A 24,784-nucleotide genomic window follows, 5' to 3' on the forward strand; every position below is an offset into this window, starting at 1 on the left:
TGAACTGATACTAAAGTTCTTGATACTTTTCAAGTGTATTCGTTTGCCGTTCCTGATACAGGCGCGTATCAGTGACTAAGTATCAGGTTGATACTTTTCGACCCACCTCTAACAGTACCACACACCCCCTCTCTTTCAATACAGTCAAACAGCTTCTTTATTGCCCACGGTTTAAATTAAATTCGAAATATTCCAGATGAATAATAAATATTTTGTGTTGTAACTAGAATTACGATATCATTTTTTCTCCTTCCCTTTCGTTGGCAACGATAAATAAAAATGGGAATGTGTTTCGTTTGTAAATGTGAATTTTTTTAAAGCCGAAACATCATCTGACACAGGCGGTATAAAGTATTGATGGAAAAAACTGTGTGATTTTAATGGGCAGTTATGAAATGTTGATTTGTGGTTATGAAATCTTATAAATAATACAATCATTAATCAGGTTACTAATCTTTTACATATCTAATGTAGCATTTCTATAAATAAAATAGTGCTATCCAAATGTTGTAACGATTTGTAAGGACCTGCGTGTGCATAATTACCACACTTTTTATTACAACTTTTTTGTTTGTTTCTAGGGATAATAAAAATGTGGTGATGGGATAAAATCTTACATAGAGCAATAATTGATGCACTGATTATTTGAAATTTATTCTATCACTATATATCTATCTATACTAATAATAAAACTGTTCGAGGCAAAATGTTTGTAAATAGGATAAAATAATGGAAAAACTATTGTAAATGGCGGTTTACATTATTGAGAACTCAATTTTTTTTTTTTTTTTTTTTTAATTTTTGTCTGTTTGTTTGAGCGTCAATAGAAAACTACTTGACAGATTTTGATTTGTTTTATATTAGAAAGATCTTTGGCTAACTCAAAACCTAGGGTATATATAATTACAGAATTCGACCCCTAAATGGGTAAAAAGGGGTAAATATGGATTTTAAGATATTTAATTATATCTCTGAAATTAATCAAGCATACGAAAATATATTGATTTCAAATAATTAAGATACCAAAACTACCAACCACAATTTTTATATTTTGCGAAACTCAACCCCTAAGGTGTAAAAATGGGTAAGTACTTTTTGAAGACTAATAATTATATATCCTAATTTAATTAAGCGTTATAAATGATATTGGGTACCAATAATAAACATACGAAAACTATCAACCACGAGTGAGTTTTATATTTTGCGAAATACAACCCCTAAAGGGTGAAAAAGGGGTTAAATATTTTTTGAGATTAATAATTTTATCTACGAATTTAATTAAGCTTAATAAATTATATTGGGTACCAATAATAAACATACGAAAAATACCAACCACAATTTTTACATTTTGCGATATGCAAACCTTAAGAGGTGAAAAAGGGTAAGTATGGTTTTAAGATTATTAATTATATTTTCAAATGAAATTAATAATTTAATATCAATAAATAATTGTAATCAACACAATTACTAAATTCAATTAATTATTTTTAGTACCAATAATAAACATACGAAAATTACCAACCACAATTTTACCATTTTGCGAAATTCAACCCCGAAGAGGTGAAAAAGAGGTAAATATGGTTTGAGCATAATTATATTTCTGAAGCTAACCAAGCATAACAAAATATATTGTAGGGACCAATAAACCCCTACCCCCCCCCCCCCCAAAAAAAAAACACAATATTTTATATTTTGCGTAATTCCAGTCCTAAGGGGTGTAACAGGAGTGAGTATGGTGTTAAAATAAATATTTTTTATTTAGAATCTAATCAAGCAAATAATAAAATAAAAATTGACTGCCAATAATAAACATAGGAAAACAACTAATCACAATTTAACCATTTTGCGTAATTCAAACCCTTAGGTTGGTAAAAGTGGTAGGTGTGTCTAAAAAAACAGAAAATCTAACACTTTCAATTCGATTAACTAGAAGTAAATAACTAAAACATTATTGCATAGAAGTTAGGTATTGCGTATTTTTTGCGTTTATTAAAATTCGTCTTTTAATATGGGTAAAAAGGGGGTATGTATAGAGTTCCGAATTGTGTTTTTACAGTTTTCGAATTTGGTCTTTTAAGGGTGTGAAAAGGGAGTAGGTTTTGTTTTATCATTAAAAAGTTTCATATTTTCATAGCACATAAAGCTGAATGTAATAATAGCATGAACAACGTAAATAAATAATTAAATAGAGTAATGTTACCATTTTTCGATATTCGACCCCAAAGTCAGTGAAACGGTTGCAAGTTACTTTTTATAGTAGTAAATCAAATATTCAAGCAAATTAAGAGGATGGTAAGAAACGGAGAAAGAATAAACCACAAAAATTTTCATTTAATATCATGTTTCTAACTTAACCTTTTTTTATTTGACTGCAAAAGAGGTGAAAAAGCGGCTATTTTTTTTTTTGTTTTGTTTTAAAAGTCGTAGCTAATCAAGCGGAATTTAAGTTATGTGTTATGATTTGTAAACATGCAAAATCATCCAACTCTTTTTTCCAACTTGCTGCAGTTCTACTTTTTAAAGGGGGAAATATTTTAAACATTATTTGAACTTTAAAAAATAATCTTTTCTCATCAAATTAAGCTTTGATTTAAGATATTGGAAACATTAATAAACATACCATAAGCTACTTTTTCTCATTAAACGTTCTTCGAAATATCACATCTTCAGTTGTAACAGGGGTTAATATTAATCAAAAAATAAAAAAAGTAATGGAATTCATTAAAGAAAAATAAAACTCAATATAATTATAAGTGTGTATTATAATTATTTGGAGTTTCTATCTGCGGTAAAATGAAGTGGGGGAAAAAGATGAGCTTGGCGGATATTGTAATATATACTTAGTTCTGAATTTTTACATTTTCATTCGTATGGTAAATGGGAGAGGGGTAAAAAATTATGGGGATTTTTGTTTAATACTATGGTATGATTTAATTAAGGGAAAAAAATATCATCGAACACTCTGAAACAGAAATTTGAAAATTAGGTAGTAAACTAAACTATACTAAACTTTAAAATAAAAAAAGGTCTGCCTATAACAACATTAAAAATATCATTCTTTAACAGTTTTTTTAAATGAAATAAATCTTTTATGCACTTGACAATTTATTGTTTCTGTTTATTTAGTAACAGTTTTTTGGAATTTTAACACATACTTTTCTTTCAATGGTAAGATTTTTTTTGCATTACTCTGAAATTGCAGGAGCGAAACCGCGGGTTATTAGTTACAACATATGGTCGTATGGGGATATGAAAGGAATGGCGCATGATAATAAACAGTTTTATCTTACGAGACACAAAGAGGACCATAATCAGGATTGAATTTTGGATATTAGAAAAAAAAATATACCGTCAAGTTGATGCCCTTGAAATAGACCTTCTTGTATGAGTTAATTTCATTAAAGGACACTGAAATTCAGCTAATTTATTACATGCATAAAGTACGCGGTCTTTTGCAAATTGCTGCATACATGCACTATAAATATTGTGTTTGAGGAAATAATAACATACATGTTTATTTTTCGGTATGTCCATAAACGTAATTACGCGTTTTAATGTGTTTGTATGGTTAGCGTGTAACTTGTTCAAAACGTTTAGTTAGCATCTATTTGTTTATTGTATTTGGTACGATTTCTGAAAAAATTAAAAATACTATTTGTCAGAAGTGGGATTCGAACCCACGCCCACAGAAGTGGACTGCGACCTGAACGCAGCGCCTTAGACCACTCGGCCATCCTGACATATATTCGTTAATGGTGTATTGGAACCTCATATAAGTTATTAAAAATATTGTATCTTGTATAATTTTTATTGTTGAATTTGTTTTAATGTTTATTGTTATTAAATATAACAGTGTAATGGTGTGTATAAATATGATTAAATGTGTTACCACTTATGACATATTGGAATAGCTTTGTTTTAGTGTGTGAAAAAAATTGTGTTCAAAAGATTTTGAATGAATTCATCGAATTCCTTAAAGACAAATGAAGAGATAAATAAACCAGACTAATTCCACCATTCCCTTTATCGTTCCTGCAAGTAAGCGCATATTTTCAATTTCGAGATTATCTTCTTAACTTAATGCAGTGAATATATTTTCTCCAAACTTATTTGAACCTATTCTTAGTTATAGTAGAATTTAAAAAAGAAAAGATTGCTTCTGCAGTAAGTACATATTCTAAGTATGTAGCCGTAGTGACAGGAATTACGCAAACTTAATAAAATATCGGGGAAAGATAAATCATAGTTTTACAATAATGCAGCGATTTGAAAAGTCCTGGTTAGTTGGTAATTCTGTAACCATCCTTTCCTCAACATGTGGAGATTAAATTTATGGTTAGGAGCATCTACGCACCTATCCATTTATGTATCAGTCGTATGGATTGTGTAACAGTTTACTAGTAAAAGGTTTATAATGAAAATAGTCAATTTATATTCTGTGAGTAGGGCACAGCGAATAAAAAAAAATTGTGATTCTTTCAGTAAATACTCGTCAGTGATGTGTAACATTTAACCTCGGTAAGGAGCAAGTTCGTGTGTTTTAAGTTTGCAAATACAATTATAATATGATACTCGGACACAAAATAAAACGTATTAATTTTTTTTTTATATTTAATAATGCCGAGCGTGATAAATAAATACGAAAATAGTTTTTTCAACTATATTTCTTTACGCGAATTACATCTAGTTTCCGCACCCGCCGCTAGAATTCGCTGTCTAAGCAGCTGCGTCAACTATCGAATCATTCGTTTTGCAGAGTGAAATTTTAAACTATATAATGAAACTACTTGATAAAAACTAAAAATAAAAAAAAACCTTGAAAAAATTCTACCCAGCTTGATAAAATTCATTAAACAGTTAATATTTTAGATTTTCTCTGTGTCTTTTAGATTTCTGTTCGAGCCATCCGCCATAGATGGCAGCACCGCGGTTGTTACATATTTCCGTTCTTTTTACTTCCGTCGTATTCATGAAATTACTCCTACCAAATTCCGTATACCGAGAGCTAAGATATTTATTATACATCAAAAAAGGTCGATAGATTAAAAAAAAAAGTTCTATCCTGTAAGTTTTTACGGCATGACTGCGGGCAGATATTTATCGCGAAGGAAAAAAAAATCAGAATGATAATTAGACTGCAAGGTATGGCTGCTTCAGAGGCAGCGGTTACTTTCTTTTGATTGGCGGCCGTCTGCAAGAGAAGCAATTGCCATTATTCGGCAGTGCTATTCAGTACGTGTGTGCTTCCGCACTGAATTTCTGTGAGTTCGTGTGCCGACAATATAGACATATACGCCACCTGAAAGAGAACTCGACCTATTCTTACTGGTTTACTGCTTATACTTCTTCCCTAACATAAAATGAAAAAAAAAAAAAAAAACGTGCATACTACAATACTTAAAGCTAGCCTAGTAAAAGGAGCTTGGTTTACTGCTTACAATTCCGATATGTGAGTATTTGCTAATTACAAAAACTTGTGTTTGTATTATATTTACATATTTAATCAGGAGAAACTGTTTGATAACACCGCGTGAGAATACGTGTTTCCATGGAGAAACAAAAAACAATTAAAAAAAATTATTTGGCAGTATTGTTTCTTAAGCGACGATATTTACTTTTCACCGCAGTGTTTGTAAAAGCACTTGAGGTGTTTTATTTTTTTAACCTGTCAATTTTTTGGTTATTTTACTAAATTATATTTTTTTGGAGCGAGCAAGGATCGAACCAATTAATAATTAATAAGTTTTTTTTTAAATTTTCCTGAATTTCTAGCTAAATTATTATGGATGTTCAATATAGTGGATGTTACATAAAGGTGGCGGGCGCCACGGTAATAAATCATTACTGCACTCTGTTGGGTAAAAATTAAACTAACAGGGTCGTAGCGCACTCTATCAGGCGCAAACAATATGGCAGCCTACAGTATACGAAAACAAGATGGCGGACGTGACATAATCATAGCTGGTGTTATATATACCTTGACATCAGTGGTCAGTGGTCAGTCAGGCGGTGTTTCACAGAACAAGGAGGGAAATAAAGAAGTGCGACTCTTACAGTGGAAACTGAAACCATGTTTCACGCGACATGTGTCGCTATCTGTTGGGTGGACCCATAACTAACAGCAAATAAAAAAATCGGAATAGAGGTTCTCATACAAAGTTTTTTTTTAGACAATACGTTTTTTTGGTTATATTAAGTTATCTCCTTGGCGGCGCAAAACTAATTTAATCGATGCGAAAATACTTAGCTGTTTTGTAATAAACCGTCATGTAATAAATAAAGGAGCAGGAGGTGCAAAAACTCATTTCATTACACACCACAAAATAGTGGCTACCTAAATAGAGTGAATTTTCTCTGGTTTGTTTGCCTGATAATAGCTTATACATTACTTCTCCTAATAAATTAATGTAGTTATGTCAGCAATATATAATGAAAACTACTATCTAGCGGACGGGCCCATAACTACTTCAAAAAAACTAGGTCTCAGTCTCGGTAATTATTGTTTCTCCCCCATGCGGTGTTTTCCGTGGAGGAAGGATCCGACGCCATTTTTGCCCTCTTTGGTTTCGAAACAAGGACTCCATGATGTAAGTGCTTTTTTAATTAAAATTTTATTAAAATTTGGATTAATAATTTTTTAATTTTAAAAAATTTTCTATTTTCTGATAATAAATACGGATTTTCAATATGGCGGCCGTAACGAATATTGCAACAGTGGCGTAATAATCGCAAACGGTGGAAAGTTCTAGAAAACAAAATGGTGGAATATACGATGGCGGAATCCAATATGGTGGATCTAAGATCTATGATGGCCGCCGGGTTCAAGGTCAAAGGTCAAGGTCATCCAAGATGACAACCGTGACTTCAGTATCCAAGAAGACGGCCGTTACACACCTTAAACCCTGGGCTAGCTCCGGCTTTATATACTACTACTACTAGGTGTTATTAATTTTGTAAATTTCTTAATATGTTATCTATGCCTTAACGAAGGCAAAGCTTTAATATTAAATGTTTAAATGTTGCTATTTTGCTATTTTATAAATCGGTTGCAATCAATATGACTTGCTTCAGTTCCAACTGTTTCCCCTTCACATGCATCGTTAAGTATCTATAGGTAGAGACCTGAAAAATTCGCGAATTCATTTCGTGTCATGCTAAAATTCAAAATAATTATACCTTAGTGCTGCTTGTGCCATTGGTTCACTGTTAATCTGGAGGACTGAGGTCCAATTAGAGACCCTCACTGATAAAAGTGTAGAATCACAGGCCACCCAGTCGAGACGACTTACAAATCAGCAGCCAATGAACAGGTGGCATTTGCCCGAGTGTGTAGAGGATATTGGAGTCTATACTGAATGTAATTGAACCCGCGAATTTTTCCGGTCTCTATCTATAGGACATTCGTTTTCTGCTTCTTTCATAGGCCTGTGTTCTCTGTTTTCTTTAACGAAAAGTTATACATTCGTTAGATGAGCACACTTTATAGAATATCAAGTGTGTCTACAGTTATACCATTTTTTTTTTAAAAAAGCGTATTTTATTTATTAAGGTGTACCTAATTATAAATGAACGCGATTGTTTTTGATTCAAAATCGTACATGCAAAGTCAGTCTCGGGTATTAAAGTGCTCGTTCTTGTTATGAAGCGAGATCTTATCAAGATGAGAGACATGTTCGTGAACCGGCAGACTGAAGGGTCGTGCCATAGGGCAAAGGTCAGGGGGAAATAACTTGTAAATAGCCACGGGAGTGGGGAAAACCATCATTGAAAGACATTTCAAGTCTGTTGGCATTTTTTTTAATCCATCAGGCTTGAGGATTTTTCCCATGAATCGTAAAACCAGGTTAAGTCATCATTATAACTTTTAACTCTTGCAAACCAACATTATCCAATTTCAGGTAGGTAGTGAAAATGAAGAAATTCATCCTATAAAAATGGTTCTCCGAACATCTTATTCGTTTGGGCAGTTATAAATGTTTTTATTTATTCATTTCCTTTTTTAAACATAGGTATTTATACATTTACAATTATGTTTTATCAGGAGTACTACTAGTATAGTTATGCTACGTGCTGTATTTTTGTATATTATTATTCATATAATGAAAATTAAATATTACAAAAATTACATAATTACAAAAAATAGAAAACTAGAGAAACCAAAATAAAACTTGACTACTTTAAAATGGTAATTTTTTAACAGCAAACATTTTTTTTTAGAATAGGTAGAGTATTTCATTGATCCAAAAATATATAAAACTGATAAACTTTTTTTTAAAATAAAAATACATGTACATAGTTTGCAGTGAATTTAAAATGGCAAGAGAGAAAAAATTTTATCAATCATACAAACATAATTTCATTTATCAGAAAAAATATCTCCAAAAGACGAGCGCGTGACATGGAACATGATTTCTGTGAGCAGCTGTGATCCGCAGGCTACGTTTCCCGCTAGTTTTGTGCGCGTCAGCTTCTGTTTCCGAGGCATCGCGAGTTCGTGCCCGACCCGCCGTGTGACTCGAACTCGCTGCCGCCTAGTTGGGAGGTCAAGTGGTTCTGAGCCCCAACTCAGCTAAAGGTTGTACTGGCTGCGCGGGGCCCAGGGTGAAAAGTTATTTTATGTTCATGTATACATATATTATAATAATTATTTACATTTATTTTTATTAAGGTGCTCGCCTAGTCAAGGATGTGTAAGTGATAGTGAGGCGGGATGATAAGCGCGACGCTCGCCGGTACTTATAGCGAGATATCGCCTCTAAGCGCAAGGCTGTCTTCTCGTCGTGCACAAGACAACTACGAGATTTGAACGGCATCCTCTCATTGTTGAGGCAATCGTAACTATGATTCGGGGATGATAAACCTAATAATACCGCCCAAAACTAGGTTTTAAGGTAAATATTTTGGATTCGATAAATTTGTTAAATATTCCGCTTGTTGCCTAGAGAGATGGCTTGGGTCAGTTACCCCTAAGGCTGTAGATTCATCCCCTCCCCTCTTTATCCCCCCCTTGTCTCCCCCAAATAAGAAAATTAATAAATCAAACAAAATTTCGCCCTTGTAGTCTGAAGGAAGAGCGGTATAAATGGAGAATCAGAGAAAAAGAGATCAGATTGTTGAATAACGTTTTCGGGTCTTGATTTCTTGTGTTTATAAAATCGGCCCAAAGCTTCGCATTGCTTGAAAAAATTTTGATGTCTGCGAGATGTCGATGTCGACAGATGGCTGTTAGGTTCTGACTGCTGTAGGGTTCTGGGAACTGTGTGCGTGCCGTGACGTGCAGTGACTTTCTCCGTGCGTTTGTGGGCGGAGGTCCCGCGATACGTATCACCTCCTTCATTATCTGCTGGCACGTGACGCGTGTGTGTGTGTGACTGCTCTCCCTCTGATTGGACGCACATGTCGACTCCTGAAATGTGTGTGCGTGTCGCAGTGCCGGCTCGCCAGCGTGGCGGTCGTGAGTTCGACAACCCATGGCGGTCTGCCACACACACGACACACAAAGGGTGGGTGGCAGCGTTTGTGTAATATTTAAGCATAGCTATTCGCAAGGCGTTTAATTATGAATATAACAAACACTTTAATTTAATTATCAAGGCGTGTTCCACTTATGTAGCTGTTTTTCAAATGTTGCTCTATTTTTTACTATTTTATTTTTTCGTTTTTATACGCATCTCTATGGGGTAGGCTAATATTTGTGCTTCGTGATACTCTTGTCTCCAAGGTATACATATCTCTTTGGCGTTGCAGAGTCAGCGAGTGAGTGATGAGAGTAACTATATTTTATATTTATGGGATTGTTTGGTAATTCCTTCCTGGCTCCGAGGATGTTACTTTTTTTTTTTTTCATACGCTCACCCCATTGTCCAACACCTCCGTAGACTACTAAAACCTCTGTGGCTCCAAGGAGGTTGTTTCAATTCGTCATACACCCATTTAATTGAATTATACCTTCCTGGCTCCAAGGAAGTTAAATTTTTGTCATACATACGCTCACTCCATTATCCAATACCTCCGTGGCTTCAAGGAGGTTACTTTTTGTTATCGTACACCCACTCCGTAGACTACTAATACCTCTATGGCTCCAAGGAAGATGTTTTCATTTGTCACGCACCCATTTAATTGAAATATACCTTCCTGGCTCCAAGGAGGTTAAATTTTTGTCATACGCTCACTCCATTATCCAACACCTCCGTGGCTCCAAGGAGGTTACTTTTTGCTATCGTACACTTACTCCGTAGACTACTAATACCTCTGTGGCTCCAAGGAGTTTTTTTTTTATTTGCCACGCACCCATTTAATTGAATTATACCTTCCTGGCTCCAAGGAGGTTAAATTTTTGTCTTATGCTCACTCCATTTGGCCAGGTTACTTTTTGTTATCATACACCCACTCTGTAGACTACTAATACCTCCGTGGCTCCAAGGAGGTTACTTTTTGCATGATCCATACCTCCGTGGCTCCAAGGAGGTTACTTTTGGCATGATCCATACCTCCGTGGCTCCAAGGAGGTTACTTTTTGCATGATCCATACATCCGTGGCTCCAAGGAGGTTACTCTTTGCATGATCCATACCTCCGTGGCTCCAAGGAGGTTACTTTTTGCATGATCCATACCTCCGTGACTTCAAGGACATTACTTTTTGCATGACCCATACCTCCGTGGCTCCAAGGAGGTTACTTTTTGCAGGATCCATACCTCTTTGGCTCCAAGGAGGTTACTTTTTGAATGACCCATACCTCCGTGGCTCCAAGGAGGTTACTTTTTGCAGGATCCATACCTGCGTGGCTCCAAGGAGGTTACTTTTTGAATGACCCATACCTCCGTGGCTCCAAGGAGGTTACTTTTTGCATGATCCATACCTCTGTGGCTCCAAGGAGGTTACTTTTTGCATGACCCATACCTCCGTGGCTCCAAGGAGGTTACTTTTTGCATGACCCATACCTCCGTGGCATCAAGGAGGTTACTTTTTGCATGATCCATACCTCTGTGGCTTCAAGGAGGTTACTTTTTGCATGATCCATACCTCCGTGACTTCAAGGACATTACTTTTTGCATGACCCATATCTCCGTGGCTCCAAGAAGGTTACTTTTTGCAGGATCCATACCTGCGTGGCTCCAAGGAGGTTACTTTTTGAATGAACCATACCTCCGTGGCTTCAAGGAGGTTACTCTTTGCATGATCCATACCTCCGTGGCTCCTAGGAGGTTACTTTTTGCATGATCCATACCTCCGTGACTTCAAGGACATTACTTTTTGCATGACCCATACCTCCTTGGCTCCAAGGAGGTTACTTTATGCAGGATCCATACCTGCGTGGCTCCAAGGAGGTTACTTTTTGAATGACCCATACCTCCGTGGCTCCAAGGAGGTTACTTTTTGCATGATCCATACCTCTGTGGCTCCAAGGAGGTTACTTTTTGCATGACCCATACCTCCGTGGCTCCAAGGAGGTTACTTTTTGCATGACCCATACCTCCGTGGCATCAAGGAGGTTACTTTTTGCATGATCCATACCTCTGTGGCTTCAAGGAGGTTACTTTTTGCATGATCCATACCTCCGTGACTTCAAGGACATTACTTTTTGCATGACCCATATCTCCGTGGCTCCAAGGAGGTTACTTTTTGCAGGATCCATACCTGCGTGGCTCCAAGGAGGTTACTTTTTGAATGAACCATACCTCCGTGGCTTCAAGGAGGTTACTCTTTGCATGATCCATACCTCCGTGGCTCCTAGGAGGTTACTTTTTGCATGATCCATACCTCCGTGACTTCAAGGACATTACTTTTTGCATGACCCATACCTCCGTGGCTCCAAGGAGGTTACTTTATGCAGGATCCATACCTGCGTGGCTCCAAGGAGGTTACTTTTTGAATGACCCATACCTCTGTGGCTCCAAGGAGGTTACTTTTTGCATGATCCATACCTCTTTGGCTCCAAGGAGGTTACTTTTTGCATGACCCATACCTCCGTGGCTCCAAGGAGGTTACTTTTTGCATGACCCATACCTCCGTGGCTTCAAGGAGGTTACTTTTTGCATGATCCATACCTCTGTGGCTCCAAGGAGGTTACTTTTTGCATGACCCATACCTCCGTGGCTCCAAGGAGGTTACTTTCCGCAAGGTGCGGAGTCGACGCTGCGGGGAAAGGGAGGGGAAAGGGGGTGGAAGGCGGGGTGTTTCACGGTTTGTCTGAGATAATGACTTCCTCGTGTGATTGCGGTCCGACATCCGGCGGCCGGGTATCTTCACCTCGCCTGGACCAGCGCGCGTGTTCGCCGGATCTCCGGCGCGGATAATTGCCGGGAGGAACCTCGCGTGGCTGCCTCCAAGACTGCTCTGTTGGTTAAAGCTAATTAGAAACATTTGGCAAGGAATACGTAGCATGATGGATGTGAATTATAAGCACGAAAAAAAAAATCAATCCTAAATGCTCTTTTAGCTTACTGCCTTGCAGCACGGTTCTCATGCATAGCTAGCGAGCGCAGTTTGGCTTCGCGAAAGTTAACTTTAGAATGCTAAAATAAATACGATTCTTTTACGAAAATCGTAATTTTTTTTTCTTTGAATAAACCATATAAAGTTAAGTGTTAAATATGGTGCAAATAAACAAAAAAAAACTGGATTTCCGTACAGAATGCACAGTTTTCCCTTAGGTTTTTTGTTCTTCCGGAGCAAGGGCGCAAGTCTGAAGGATTCAGAAGGGGGATCATCTGCGGTCCAAGAGATTCTCTCGTCGGGTGTGACCGTCACAAGTCATCTCGCTAGCCGTTCTATGCCTGTATGCACGCAACAGCCGGAGATCTGAGTGGTATTAAAATTAAAATTAAAGAGTTCCTCAAAACTTAGTTTTGTTGATTTGATTACGTTTCGTCATCCCGTTTCACAATTACTTTCGCCTCTAAAATTTGGGTCTTTTTTTTAATTCCAGGGGATTCTGTGCTAATCCCATCCGCCCCCACCCCCCCTGGATCTACGTCCATGCATCCGGCGATGCCCATTGGACCATAATAAGGCAGTATAAAAAAAAAGTGCTCGGAGCCAGAACAGGTCGCGAAGCGGCGCAGATGGGAGGGGAGACGTTCAAACACGATGAGCTGTTATTGCGCAGTCGAGTGCTTGGGCACACAACAGCCGCGAGTGTTTACCCTGGTCTCGACGAGAACAGTGACGTTCTTTTCTCCTGCTGCCTTCGCGCCGCCTTCTCTGAACAAGAGGTTGGAGCAGGAGGGGCGAGGAAGGGAGCATGATGCTGCACCTTTGCGCCAACCGCGCTTATGATGGGAGTTTCAGAAGTTGGACGTTCCCGTTTAGTGGAGGACCCCACTCGAGACACTTGACTCGCCACTTTCTCCATTCCTGTGACATTCGGAAGGGACGCATCACAAACACGCTCACACCTCGTTGTACTTTCACAAAAAAAAACCTATAGTACAGTACTTTTTATAAAAGATTCCTTTGAAAACCAGTTTCCAAGAAATGGTTTGTAATACTACAATAAAGATATTGTAACTTTGTACATCATGTGACTAGAGTTATTGTTGCATTTATGAAATTCGTTTTTCGAGATAAAACTGAGTATTTATAACGAAAATTGGTGCATAATTGAAAAATAACTTTAACTATATGTCCATTGGAGGTATTGGGACAACACAGAGCATAAATGGCCGGGTGATAATCCAAACACAGTATTACTGCGAACACTTTTTTTTTTACATGAATAGTTTTGCTCCATTAACAAAAAGAAATTTTACAGTGCATAGGCATTGCGTGAAATCGCCTTTTTGTCCAGCTAATGATCCGCGCCATGTTTGCCGGACACCCAGAACATTGGTTTGAAGTGCAGTGTTAGGATTGCGGAAACAGTTTTGCAGGTCTGTGTAATTTTGTGATGGTGACTGTCGTCAACGACGGAAATTCTGGCTTTACCTAAACGCGATGTTTCTGGGTGTGTTGCTGTGTGTCTATGGCGAGATAAAGTGGCTTCAACGTACTAAATGTCGCAGAATTCCATTTCCTTATAGTTCTTAACTCATTGATTAAGAGTGCTGCTACCCATTTGGGTTTGGTGGGTTGGGGGGGGGGGGGGGGGGAGTTAATTAAGCGCTATGAAATTTTCTCTGGAAAGTAAAGAGATACAAAAAATTGCATACATTCATGTTCATGTATACGATTTCAGTATTATTCATATCACCTCGACGTTGATTGTTAAATGGCTCTTATTTCATTAAAATAAAATAAAAAAAGGTTGTAATTAAATAGCTGATTGTATAAAAATGATCTTGCCAGACAAAAATTTCTGCAATACAATACATTCTGGTTAATTACGTGAAGAATTTTACTGACTAGATGGTTAGTTATTTGTTAATTGGTTGGATACATACTTTTAAATGATACCAACAACATATATCCATGTACGTCGTTGTATAATACAGTGTTAAGCGTTTTTAAAAATATTTTTTTTAATTGTGTTTTGAGACGATAAGATTTTGAAAGCCAAAAGTATGTGCACAAACACAATATTTTATTTAAAAATTCACTAAATGCAATTAATTAATTGTACTTAAAAATGTTGCTTCCCCAGTCACTCGTTTTTACACACCGCACACCTCGCTGGGCCGCACCACTGGCGCAACTTTCGCCGCAGCACCCCTCGTGGTCCTCCGTCGCAGGACTCCGCCGCCGCCGTCGCACTTCCCCTTCGCCGAGATCCCACTCGACGGCCCGCTCGGAACTTCGCTCGAAACTCCGCCGCGCCCGCGACACTATCGCCCGGAACTGAACTCTTCGCCCTGGAACCTTTGTCCAGGGACTTCGCCGCTCTATCGCCCGGAAACTCCTCCGCGGGAGAACTCCCGACTCCACTGAACTGCTCACTCCCTGCCCTGGAACCTTCGTCCAAGGACTTCGCCACTCTGCCGCACCCGCGGCACTATCGCCCCGGAAACTCCGCCGCGGGAAAGCTCCCGCCTGAATACTCCTTGACTGAACCCTAAGGCCGGCGTCCCGGGCACATATATAGGCCCAGACACCTTCCAGAACTCCCGAGCGCGGCTGGGGCCAGTCGCGTCATTCCGCGCCGAGCCGACGGCAGAAATCTCTCGAAACACGTGTCGGCAGCTGCCAGGTGGCGCGCGGGACTCCGCAGCTGTCAGGTTTTGGATGTCAAACTATCAGCGCCGCGCGGGGAGCTGAGGGCTGGAGGGAGGGGAAACGGTGACCCAGGTGCGCACGGCACATCTCATGTTACGGCGGCATGTGATGTCTGCCCAGCTAGCTCTGCACCTGCGCGTGACGCGGCCTTGCTCACGTTCGTAACAATATCTTGTAGAAAAACCAAATCGACCCAATTAAAATCAGTGAGTAAAATTTTTATGTTGGACTGAATATCATCTACAGATTTTCCAGTACTGTGGTGTTTACAATGAGTATCTCAAAGTTATGATCTGTGTGCGAAATCATGCTAAAATTGTTAACTGAATTATGTTATGTGCGGGGAGTGACTCTCAGTGTACGCGGCGTACGTAATTCCTATAGGCTGGTATCCACCCGTCCGAACCAATCGAAGTTGTAAACGTAAGTGGGCTGTGTTTCGTCACCAATCCGCGACGCTCTTATAGCTCTGGGCTGCCAAGACAACGGAGTTAAATAATTCAAAAACCCTGGTCGTGAGTTGGATCGATACCCGCAGATGAGCCTACGGAGGTGCCAACTTAACAGCCGTTAATTTTCTTTCACGGAAGTTAAATGCAGTCGGGAGAAACCTTGTAACGTTTTTTGCCATGTATCAAAGGCATGTAGAGTTTTGTGGCGTGTTACCGTAAATATGTTATGTAGAGATGTGAGTGCGAAAAATATAACCAATTAGTTTCCTCTTTTTCTCTCTCTTCAATTCCAACAAATAGATTAATATAATTTAAGATAGGTTGATATACTCGTAAAATAACTTATTTTCCGCCGATTGGTAGGTACTGTTTAAACGACAATTTTTTTTATTCCTACCAGTTGGTAAGAGGGAGTATGGATACTAACCAACTCTCAAATGTTAAGTGAGCATTTACTTTGTAAAGGAATACCAAAGGTATTTTGGTTCTTGTTATATAAAAAAATTTGATAAAATTTAATTTTCTATTATTGTGAAAATATTACTCGTTGGAAAATCTTCAGTTTTTGAAGAAAACTTTCCACTAATGTACCGGGAAAGTTTCCCAAAAATACTTTTCCGAAGTAACCGTCCAGATTTGTTTATTTATTTATATATTTACTAGCTAGAGTAGGTACCCGTGCTTTGCTACGGCAGTCTACAGGCAGAACATTGCTCACACTGCTCATTATACATACACTCCCCTCCTCGTGGGTGCGCCACTGTAGTTGGAAAAGTTGTTGCCATGGAGACGCAGAAGGCATCAACAATGCAATAGCAAAATTTAGTGTGTGTGTAGATAAGACGAAAAATTATCCGATATGACTCGCGCGCTACCTAACGTTAATAGAACTATGTCAGAAATTTTCTAGAAAGTGCCCACAACTGTAAAAAGCCTCCACTCAATCGGATGAACGATGCGGCAACGCTTAAATGATGAAAAAAACCAAACGTGCGCACAGACGAACACAATAACATTAATTTTTTTTATGTATAAGAACATTTGTATAACTAAACGCCTTTTCGACAGCGAGGTCACCAGAGACGGAAGAGTGTAACACTACAAGCCAGGAAACTGTTGGAGCAACCGACCTAGGCCTGAGGTTAATAAATCACCCAAGCACTTGCCTGGAGATTGTTCGGGAAATCGCTGGGGTAACCCGAGGATCAGGATGTTCGGACAGGGAATAGAACCTGTGTCCTCTGCAATGTTACGACTGCACCACCTCGTTCCATTACAAGTGTGTTATACCCGGGCACGCATGCGCTGTGCAAATCTGCAGAAGAAGAAAAAAAAACTCACGTGATTCAAAAACTGCTCAAGTTATACGAGTGGGGTCTGTTTACGAAAAGCATGTAAGAATACTCCAAGTTTCTATTACCGGGTATTAGTTTTTCAACTGTATTTTCATGAACGTGAAAATGGCCGAAAACGCGTGTTTTCAGAATAATTTTGGGCATGAAAATTCAGGTACATTACATCTGTCACCGTTATTTCTCCACCATATAATGTTATGGTTACCGCTGTAACCTCACACGACGAGGACACTGCGCGCCAGTGTAGATACCGCGCCAGAGGTACGAGCGCCTCACTTACCCTGACATAAATACACCACTGACTAGGTGGGCTCCTTGATCAGCTGCTCTGTGTTTCGGATGGCCTTAATTAAGGTCTATGCTTACTTCAATGATACGAACAACTTCAGTAGTTCTTGGGTTGCCAAAGCCAAGATCACGCTCAATATGGAATGTTGCAAATCACGTTCCAGATGTGAGCAGATGTTTTAATGTTCCCAGCTGATGTGATGACATTTTCTGGTGAGGACGTTCTCAAGGACTCCCATATGCAAGAAATAATCCTTATGGTTTTTTTTGCATAACTGCGTCGATTGCATTTTAATTGTATTTCATCGTTGCAGGTTTATTATTTGCAATTGTTGCATAACTTTACCGAAACACATTTCCTGGAAATTCTGGAAAGTGAGAATAATTTTGGGCGAGTCCTACCCAAACCAGTACTAAAAAATCAAATTTTTTTATATGTTCTAGCTCATGGACTAATTCTTCGCTATTTTATTTGTCCACGCATTCTTAAGTATGCATTGCAACCGACCGTGAGAAGTGAATTTCTCCTCTCAAATGTATCTATCGTTTGATTGTAACCGTTGTCTCCAGGGCTTTCAAGAGGGAGGGGAAAATGGGGGGGGGGGGGAGATTCCTTGGGGCCCGAGCACGAGGGGGGGGGGGGGTGAGGTAGTTGAGTTTCGAGATTGTTAATAGAATATATCTGTACCTAGGAGGCATATAACACTACGTCCACTTTGGACCCATACACTTGACCACCGTTCGATGTTCTTTCTAATGACATACAACACAAAGATCAAAAATTCACATTTTTTTGGTAGAATATTGTTGGGTAAATAAGTGAGGTAATATTTAAAATTCTTTAAACTGCTCTCATGAAAAATATGTTGTTTGTTTTTTTGTGACATAGTATCTTATGCCTCCAAGTTATGGGATACACGCAGATCACATTCACAGTTATGAACAATAACTTTTAATTTTTTTATTATGGAGTTTAGAAAGTTGTGCATTAAATGATAATCCGAATCAACTCCACCGAGAAAATGCTGGTACGTGTCCTTTGAAAATTTGTCACCTACTGAAGCTTTTTCAATTGTTTATTTAATTAATTGACCCCACCTTCACTTCACCCCGACTCCATGCGCAGGAACCCCTTTTATATACTGCTTCTAGGGGCTTTTATATACTGCTTCTAGGGGCTTTTATATACTGCTTCTAGGGGCTTTTATATACTGCTTCTAGGGGCTTTTATATACTGCTTCTAGGGGCTTTTAAACCACCAGATTGGGGAAACTCTCCCACATATCAAGGCCTTGTATAGTCTTTTGGAGAGAGAGAGAGCCTTTTTGCGGCACTGCTGTACATGGGCACTTCTGCCGTCCACTTGGCGTGTCTCATTACTTATAGACGAATGGCGCTTCAATTCTGCCCCACCCCCTACTACCCCATTGTGCCTTTCTGCCACGCTAGCGTTTTGCGGTCGATATCGGCACTAAACGCCGGCGTTGTTGTGGTGGCGCGAGAAACTGTGTCGAAGTAAAGCGCTCCACAAACTTAGTGCGTGAACACGAATAGTGATGTTGTTTTTTTGTTGGCCGAGGTACCCGGGAATCTAACCGTAAAGTAGCATGCATATAGCGACGGAGTTGGAAATTGTACAGGAGACGGCGTGCTGTGACGTAGTTGAAGTAATTTTTTTTTAATCTCTCCATCGCCATATTGTTCCGCCCGATACTTTGCGAGAATGGTCTTTCCCACGTCTGCTGATGGTTGGTAAGTACGAATTAGAAACTCCGTCGTTCAACACAGATTTCCATAACATACAGGCATGCAAAACCGTTTTTTTCCCCCTTCCACAATGCGAACTCTCACACTTCAGCCAATGTTTCTGGCGTCTAATTAAAATTAGCATAGCGCAGGCCTTGCGCTAAAAAAAAAAAAAAAAAAAAAAGGTGAGCAAGTCTTTCAGTTCCCGCCAGTGATGTGTAAACATCAAACCTCGGTAACGAGTAAATTCACGTGTTCTCATGCAAATAAACGTATAATTGATACGAAACTTGAACACCAGATTTAACTTAGAATTATTAAAAATAACGCCGAGCGTGATGAATATAAGAAAAGTAATCATTTTAGAGGAAAACTGTAAATTTTTTTCTCCTCTTTAAAACATAACTACAATTTTGTTTAACAAGATGGTATGGTTGATTTCTCAGGGCTAGCCGAACAACAGGAGTACGTTACGCGTCGCACGTAAATGCCTCAATGCTGAACCTGCGACATTTCCCCCTGGACCGGAATTATCATCGCCTGCCTTTTTGAGGTTATACTTCTTTAGGTGCGTTGAGGGTAAAATTTTAGTATGCACCAGAAATGCAATGAAATAAGCGCGCATTGCACAACGGAAATTCAACAGGTTGAAAGTCCAATAACTAGAGACCGGAAAAATTCGCGGGTTCATTTCGCGATAGGCTAGACTCCAAACTCGTACACCTTCATGCAGAGTCAGTGATTGGACCACCGTTTATCTGAAGGACTCTAAGCCCATGAAAAACCTTCAACAAAATACGTATCAAATCACAAGCATCCCAGTTGACGCGTGTCACGAGTCAGTATCCAATGAGCAGGTGCAATTTGTCCCAGTACATAGAGTATCATGGAGTCCATCCTAGAGGTCATTGAAACCGCGAATTTTTCCGGTCTCTACCAATAACGCATGCACGTTGAGCGGGCTCGTGTGTGCATGTATAAGCGGTGATATGTGCAGCAACGTTAAAAAAAATTTTCTCTCCCCCACGAGTTTATTCACAAGGTTTCCATAAATCTTCGATCTACGAGAAAAAAAAAATATTCTTCCCCTACCCCTCCGACCGACCGCCATGTTTGTTCCATGACCTTCCACGCTCAGTTTCAGAACCAGCTCGGAATGAAACGCAGTCCAGCAGCGCAGCGATACAAAAAAAAAATGGACGAGCGATGAGGCCGTGGCCGATTGCGATCTCAATTGTTTGTCGGGGAGAAGCAAGCCACGAACGAGCCTGAAGATTTATCAGCGGAGACCGCGTTTTTTTTTTCTTCTGGCGGTCTCGTCTCCTCGCCATGAGGTCAGCCGACAAAGAGGTCAACGAGCTGCTCTCTCGGACCGAGATAGACCAAGCGAGTAGCTGGTTGCTGGTCCGCAGAACGGGCAGAGCGCGCAACGGATTTGTCGTGCTTCGCACACTTTGGTTCGCCCTTTTGGTTTTCGACGATCTTAATTTTTGGTAAGCTCGCGCTTCGGAACCCGGACTTCGAGTTCAACAACGCCGACATGGCCCGGGGTGACATGCACGCGCGCGCGCGCTTTCCTTCGGTCGGGTGGGCCAGAAGGTCGCGTGATCTTTCGCGACCCGAAAGTGTCTGCTGCCTCCTTGGCTTCTGAGGCCGGACTCGTCGGAAACGACAGCCGTGCCTTGTTGAACCGTCTCCAAGGACGATTTAACAACTGCACAGGAAAAAAAAAAAACAAGTTTCGTACTTTTACGTAAGATTTGGAAACCAGTTTGCCAAGAAATAGTTTGTGATACTGCAGGAACGATATCGAAACTTTGTACAACACATGGCTATGGTTGGGGACCGGAAAAATTCGCGGGTTCAATGACCTCCAGCATGAATTCCATAGTTATACGTACACTCATTCAAATGTCACCCACTCACTGGCTGCTGTCTTGTGAGACGTCCCAACGTAGCAGTCTGTGATTTGATGCTGCTTTAGTTGAGTTTTTCTCGTTGGCCCAGAGTCATCCAGGTGAGTTGTGAGCCAATAGCGGAGGCAGCACTGAGGTATAACTATTTGAAATCTAGCCTATCGCGAAATGATTCCGCGAATTTTTCCGGTCTCTAGCTATGATTATTTTCGTATATATGAAATACGTTTTTAGGTATAATACTGAGTATTTCTTACGAAAATTGGCACTTAATATTATATTTTAATTTATGTGTCATTCCAGCATAATATTTTTTTTAACCATGGAAAATATAATCGAACATTAAATAATTGGACTTTATTTTTTTATTATGCTTACCAATATGTGCAGTAAATACTGTAAAGCTATTCAGAGAACGGTTTACATATTACTTTAATAACTATTGGAGGTAGTGGAACAATGCAAAGCAAAAAATTCCCGGGCAAGAACCGAAGCCAGTATTACTGCGAACACTATTTTGTAGTGATACAGTTGTTTTCATGTAAATATACAAATGCAAAAATATCTGTAATTTTCCATTAATATTTGTTTCACTTTCAACAAAAAAAAAAATCAAAAGTGTGAAGGTTTGGTGTTTGAGGGGATGTAGTACAAGTGGTTAATACTCTGTCCCCGAAATCCTCGATCCAACATATCGGGAGAACCAAACAACGGATTAGACAGAGCAGCTTCTAGGAGGACTCATTCTGATCGGCCAGACCTTCCTTCAATCATGGCCGTCCGCGGCGACCAATCGCAGCTCGATTGTGAATTTTCGTGCATAAATACGCTGCCAGAACCCCTTGATGCGCAGGGGCAGGTACTTTTCTCGAATAAGTCTGATCGCTCATTAGTAGGGGCAGGCATTTTTCGCGAAAATATCTGAACACTTATTAGACTGCAACAAGGTATACCCGCACCAGCTGTTTCTTCCTTGTGATTGGCGGCCGTCTGCGAGAGAATTCGTTGTCTTATCTGACCGGGCCATTCAGGACGCGTTTGCTTCCGCACTGAATCACTGTGATTGGTGTTGTTACACTCGATATGTATCTGGGAGAAACTCACCCAATCACGAAACACAGACGATGTGTTTTAACTTTCAGATAGTCTCGAAATATTTTCGCGAAATCTGCATGCCCCTAGATACATGGCATCTGCGCCCTCTTCAGTGCAACGCAAAGCCATCTGCGCTGCACTTGCACCCGTCGACGTTTCAGTCGTTCACTTCCCACGTTCTGCCTGCGCCGCTGCAACTGCATAGACCAATTGAAGCGTGTGTCATTCAGATTGATTTCCATGTACGCCCTGCGCGCACACCTTTCTTCCGTCAAGTGACCAGTTTCGAATCTCCTGGTTCGTATTTGACTCCACTGCAACGTGCATACTTTGCACTGCATCGTTTACACAGATACATTTAACCAAGGGAACATGCTGTTCACTAATCCCATGTGATGTGCCCAAAAATATGCGTTCGTACATTTCGGATATTTTTTTTTCTATAGTAAAGGTAAAAGGTAGGTTAGGCTAGGTGTTACATTCATAAAACTTTCACAAAAATTTGTTCTTCGTGGGGGTTTTTCTTTTCTTTCGGCAAGATAGATTTTCACACGTCTGATTGAAAGTTGGCTTTAAGAGGCCAATTACATAAATTATACGTATAACCTTTGTACAGTCATTAAAATTGTCGAAAAAATTAGATTTTTTTTCGGGAGGGTATGTTCGAGCTCATTTAGGTGATCGTAGCCAAGATTAAAGGTCGGTAAGTTAAGGCCAGTGACGTTTTAAAAAAATATTAAAAATAAATCTTTCGAAATCTCGCACAACTATGTTAATATTTCTTCCTGTTGCGGAATTGGCACGAGAGAGCGGTGAACTTTGACTGTGATCTGGGACTAACCGAGGGGGTCTGTGGATCGTAGGCTTCCCATTTGACCGACGGTCTTCAGGATAGCCGAAGAGAGGGTGCGGGAGGGGCGCTGGCAGCGGAGGTGCTACGTCACTGCCGCCGCTGAGGCCAGAGCGTATTTCCATCGCGCCTCTCGGGAAAAGGGGCGGACGTGGCGTCGCGAGCGAGATGCGAGGGTTGCATAAGCGTGCAGGGGTTTCGTGGTCGGCGCCTGGACTTTGCGGGGCCCTCGGCCATTTACGTTTGCGAGGCCCAAACATTTTTTTGTGAGAAAAGCAGGCTCTCGGAAAAAATAAAAAAAAATAAAAACTTTTCAAATCAACATTTCCAAACCAACCAGGAACTTAAACTTCGTCGATTGTTTTGCTTGTTTATTTATATCTTAAAGTACCAAAACTAATAACTAGAGACCGGAAAAATTCGTGGGTTCAATGACTTCCAGGATAGACTCAACAATCCTTTGCAAACTCGGGCAAATGCCACCTGTACATTGGCTATTAGCTTGTGAGTCGTCTCGACTGGGTGGCCTGTGATTCGACACTTCTATGAGTGAGGGTCTCTAATTGGCCCTCATTCTTCTAGATTAAACAGTGAACCAATGACAGAGCAGCACTAAAGTATAATTATTTGAATTTTAGCATAGCATGAAATTAATTCGCTAATTTTTCAGGTCTCTACTAATAACAATAAAGATTAATATAACGTTATTAAAATCCAAATAAATTATGCTTACATAATATGATGAATATGGCAATAATGATGAACTTTTTACTTTACAGGTGCGTCGCAACAGTAAAACAGCTGTAGTCGCCCCTGGTAGGCGCTGAACGTGTTTCTAGGGGATTATTATATTTGCAGACAGGCTGGAATGCATACCGCCATACACTCGAACTGCGTCCTCGTTGGACCGTAGGTTGGGGCAGGTACTTTCCGCTCATTAGACTGCAAAAAAGGCTTCCACACTGTTTGGCGGTGATTGGTTTGCCGACAGTAGACATGCGACTAAAAGTAACTCAGCCAATCACGAAACACAGAATATGCTACATTGTTTGAATTTACAGCTGGCTTCGAAACATTTTCGCAAAAAAATATATAGCATGTCTCATCATTAGTTGCATTGTGCATTTTGCACAATTTTTTTTTAGGGGTGCGGTCCTTGTTTCTGGTGTGCTCTGTTGCCCGATAGACATAAATATAACACAAAAGTTTTTGACACAACTATTTATTGAAATGAAATTTTTATTATATTTGAAATCTTACATTTTGCGAAGGAAAATTTTAAATGAGAATACATTTTCTTTCAGTATTTTGTGAAGAGTCTGATAATAATAAAATTTTACTTCTATTGAAAAGTAACTAAACCACGCCATGCCGTGTTATTAATATGTGACCGACTACTGCAAATAGTTGGTCCTGTGAAATAAGAATTGTTTTTCAGCATTGAATTATTAATTTTTCTGGATGACTGCAACTGTAATCTGTCAATGGACTATTTTATGGTCTTAGAAAAATCAACAAACAGTAAAATTAAAATAAAACATTACTTACATAATATGTTTCATGTCAACAAGCCAGGTATTATCAATCTGATATCAGAGGGCGTCATTTACTCTGTACTGCAAACTAAGAGTGGGACACACTATATTTTTGACACGCCTTGAAAGACAAGAAAACAATAACAACGTTACAAAACTAAAATTACCCATCACATGCAATCCGGCCGGCAGGTAAAATGTGGCATCAGCCGATGGACATCAGGATTCCAACTTATTTGTGTACAAGTGTGCCTGGTGCCAAAAAAAACAGCGTGAAGTTTCTCGGTCCTAACTGATGTGAACATCACATAGTTTGATCGAACTGAACCGTCCTGCACATCCAAACGCTTACGTAGCTCCTGAAAATTAACTTCCAACTAACGGCCGCCCACTTAG

The 24,784-nt window shown here is 39.5% G+C and overlaps 1 protein-coding gene and 1 non-coding gene across 3 annotated transcripts in view; one reads left to right on the plus strand and one right to left on the minus strand.

Annotated features, from left to right (window-relative positions):
• LOC134543151 (prolyl 4-hydroxylase subunit alpha-1) overlaps positions 1-24,784 on the plus strand; it is a 119,228-nt gene that overhangs the window by 2,926 nt on the left and 91,518 nt on the right. The gene's annotated exons all lie outside the window — the stretch shown is intronic.
• Trnal-cag (transfer RNA leucine (anticodon CAG)) lies at positions 3,657-3,740 on the minus strand. The gene has a single exon. It is a non-coding gene; the product is annotated as a tRNA-Leu (tRNA).

The sequence above is a fragment of the Bacillus rossius genome, assembly GCF_032445375.1.
Source record: "Bacillus rossius redtenbacheri isolate Brsri chromosome 9 unlocalized genomic scaffold, Brsri_v3 Brsri_v3_scf9_2, whole genome shotgun sequence".
Taxonomy (NCBI): Eukaryota; Metazoa; Arthropoda; class Insecta; order Phasmatodea; family Bacillidae; genus Bacillus; species Bacillus rossius.